At 40.4% G+C, this 3,984-nt stretch overlaps 1 non-coding gene across 1 annotated transcript; it reads right to left on the bottom strand.

The window, feature by feature from the left end:
• Window positions 1–1,310: 1,310 nt before the first annotated feature.
• On the bottom strand, window positions 1,311–1,412 carry LOC138072048 (U6 spliceosomal RNA). Its single transcript, XR_011144204.1, has one exon. It is a non-coding gene; the product is annotated as a U6 spliceosomal RNA (small nuclear RNA).
• Between the last annotated feature and the right edge of the window lie 2,572 nt (window positions 1,413–3,984).

The raw sequence follows: 3,984 nt of genomic DNA, 5'->3' as shown, positions 1-3,984 counted from the left end.
CACCCACAGGAACAATCCTAACCATCCCGCGTTACAATCTCAGATTGCTTACTCTTTAGTGTCCCCTGTTCTGGGTGCCACTTGCCAGAGTCCAACTCCAGCAGCCAGGGATTCAACCTGAAGAGGTGAACGGTGTCAGCGAATGAGACTGCCTCTCAATTTTCTTTGGACAGCCTGTTTATTCCAAGTTTAAGATTCTCTTTTATACTTTTACAAAAGCATTTAAATACATTCCTTCCAGCAGTGCAAAAGGGTTCCCTTTTCTCACACTCTCTCCAGTATTTATTGTTTTTAGATTTTTTGATGATGGCTGTTCTGATTAGTGTGAGATGATACCTCATTGTAGTTTTGATTTTCATTTCTCTAGTATTTAGTGATGTTGAACAGCTTTTTATGTACTTTTTGGCCAAAGGTATGTATTCTTTGAAAAAAATGTCTATTTAGATCTTATTTTTATTGAGCTGTTTGCTTCTTTGATATTGAGCTACATAAGCTGTTTGTATATTTTAAAGATTAAATCGTTGTTTGTTGCTTCATTTGCAAATATTCTTTCATTCTCTGGGTTGTCTTTTTGTTTCATTTATTGTTTCTTTTGCTGTGCAGAAGCTTTTAAGATTAGTTGTGCTGTGCTTAGTTGCTCAGTTGTGTCCGACTCTTCACCATCTGAGCCACCAGGGAAGCCCTAAGTCTAGTCCCATTTTTACATGTTTATTTTTACTTTCATTACTCTAGGAGGAAGATCAAAAAATATCCTGCTGTGATGTTTGTCAAAGAGTGTTCTGCCTATGTTTAACTCTAAAAGTTTTAGAGTGTCCAGCCTTATATTTAGGTTTTGAATCCATTTCTAATTTATTTTTGTGTATGGTATTAGGGAGTCTTGTTTCATCCTTTTACATATGGCTGTCATGTTTTATAGCACACATTATTGGAGATACTGTTTTTTCTTCACCATGTATTCTTGCCTCCTTTGTCACAGATTAGGTAACTATAGGTGTGTGGGTTTATCTCTGTGCTTTCTATTATATTGTATTGATCTGTATGTCCATTTTGTGCCAGGACTATACTGTATTGATTACTGTAGATTTGTACTAACTATAGTCTGAAGTCATGGAGCCTGATTTCCCCAGTTCTGTTTTTTCTTTCTCAAGATTGCTTTGGCTATTCCTGGTCTTTTGTGTTTCCATACAAATTGTAAATTTGTAAATTCTAATTCTCTATAAAATGTCATTGGTAATTTGATTTGGATTGCACTGAACCTGTAGATTACTCTGGATTGTATAGTCATTTTGACAATACTGATTCTTCAAATCAAAAATACTGAATGCTTCATAAATTTGCATGTCATTCTTGCACAGGGGCTATGCTAATCTATATTGTTCCAATTTTAGTATATGTGATGCCACAGTGAGCACCCTATGATGATCTTGATGTGATATCTGCCAGGGTCCAGCCCCGGTGGATCCAGGGTGATTCGAAGGTGGGGACAGAGTTAGCGTCTTTGGAAAAATACGTATTTAATCACAGATATAGAGAGAGACTAGAAATGGATAGTGTAGTAGGAAGATTAGTGGAGAAAAAGAGGCTGAATAACTTAGATTACGTGGAATAGCATCCATGCTCCAGATGGGAATTCAGCCAGAAAAACGGGAGCAAGAAAGAAGCGACATGGGGGAATCAGTCTTTCCGGAAACTGATCCGATTTCTTTATTTTTGTGTTTGCTTATATACCTTTTGTTACACATAGGGATTAATATAGAGTTACGTGGGAGTCAGCAGTCCTGACCTTTATCAAAATCAGGTGCTTCACATAAATGTATAAAAAAGGTACATCATCTTCTGGCCATGAGTGAGACCTGCTGACATTTTATGATCCTTTCTTTCTGATAACCAAAAAACTTATTTCTTCCAAGGGTGTTTTTCTTAAACCAGGCACCACCCTCCAAATAAAGTTACATTCCTATAGGGTGAGGGTGTAGTGAGTTACAATCAAGAAAGGAATTTATTTAACCCAAGGTTAACATGATTAGTTTTAAAGGTTAATACTTATTTCTCCTATATGCTTAAAGGTTAATACTTATTTCTTCCTATATGCTAGTTATATTCATTATAAGGGTAGGGAACATGGAGATTTAGCAGCAATCAGCCCAACAAATGAAAATCCTTTCACCAATGCTCCCCTTAAGATCTATTTAGTCTTAAGATATGATAAAGTTATATTTTTACATAGCAAGGACACAGTGATTTATAACAAAGTACAGTGATCTATTACAAAAGAGAAAATCCATTAACTCAAAAAGTCTAATATTGCTAACATCAAACTACTATATTTCCTTCGCTATATTCCAAATACATTGATTAATAAATTCCCAGGTGCCTAAGGCTATGGAGGCCTGGCGGCAATCATTGACTCAACAAGAAGAAAAAGCCCTATGCTAATTAAGACTCTCAAAATACTCCAAAACTCTCTGTGCTGTTTATGGTTGAGAGGTAGTAAACAATCATGTGCATAGTGGCAGGAGTATGGATAATCCTGTCACACAAGCTAGTCTGTCAGCAGAGAGGTTTGACCTGAGACATCCTTCTCCCACCCAGAGCAGGGAATTAGCAGCAATTATTGACACAACAAATGAAAAACCCTTCACCAATATAATTCCTAACCAACCCACTATACTAATAATTTCTAACTCCCCAAAAGAATTTGCCTTTAGTAAGTCTAAAACATCTCATGCCTCTCAGATTGGGAGGCTGTAAACAATCACATGTGGCCGGACGAACCTATACAGGTGGGCTAGATAACCTTCAGAGGAGTCCGTAAGCTGAAACACTCTTGTCACGCCCAGGAATTTTTATTGCCTTGGAGCTGCACGTTTACTCCTTCTCTGAGAGAAACAGTTATGGGGGAGAGCCCCCCGTAAAGTCAGAGGTGTAGGTGAGAGCATAAAACAGACTCTGGTTTTGGGGTTAGATGCTCGGCAACAGGGGGTTTCCTGAGGCTTGATCACGCCTTTGCATATGCCAAGCCTCCTTCCTTATGACCTTTGCCATGGGTGGAGTTCCTCATGCTGGCTCCCGGCAGGTATCCTTGTGTGGGAGTGCCCCTATACAGTCTGTTCACAGTTTCTTTGGTGGGAAAGCTGGATCTGAAGTGAACATGGGTCATATCGTTCCCTGGGTGTGCTGCCAGTTGGTGAGAGGTGAGGCTGGAGATGGAACAGCTAGAATCATGGTCAAGTTTGACCTGGGGCACCTCTTCTGTGCAGTGGCCAACACCATCCTATTGGTAGAGGGGTTGGATTCTATGTTCCTGGAGCATAAGCCCTGAGCTTTTGGCCCATGCTGGCTCTGTTCTTTCTAAATGTGTGCCCTCCACCTCCCAGCATCATCACCCTCACTCCAAAGGGGAGCAGTGCTGAAGTAAGAGGGTCTGATACAGGTACTTGGCATGGAATGAGCATGGGTTGTAGTGGCCCTGGCACCAGATATCCAATCTACTCCCAAAATAAGCACCAGAAATGATTGGTTGCCCCTGCCCTGTTCATATGCCTTTCTGAGTCTGAGCCACTTGTTTCTTCACAATTGTGCACTCCTCTAAGCCACTATATTCCTTCACCATTGAGCAGGAGGAGCCAGAGCTGGCATGTAGCTCAGGCTGGGGCACATACCAGGGCAGTGGGGAAGAGTCAGCCATGATCCTGGCCAATTTCAATCTTCTTACTCCTCCTTATTTTGGGATTATACAAATGTGTATATACCCTTTATGAGTGGTGTCTAGGTTTCTTACAGTCCTGCTCTCAGTCCCACTTGTTTTCAAATTAAGGAGATTTGTACTATCAGTGTTCAACTCCAGGACTGGGGTGCTTAATATGAGGCTCAAACTTCTTATTCCCCAGAGAGAATCTTTAAGCCTGTATAATCACTTTCCTCTTCTGTGTCCCCTCCAAGAGGTTCAGGCCCCAAATTTATTGCTTGTCTTCCCTTCCTTCC

This window comes from Capricornis sumatraensis, chromosome X (assembly GCF_032405125.1).
Source record: "Capricornis sumatraensis isolate serow.1 chromosome X, serow.2, whole genome shotgun sequence".
NCBI classification, from domain to species: domain Eukaryota; kingdom Metazoa; phylum Chordata; class Mammalia; order Artiodactyla; family Bovidae; genus Capricornis; species Capricornis sumatraensis.
Note: the sequence above shows the minus strand (reverse complement) of the source record. Positions and strands in the feature narration are given on the sequence as shown.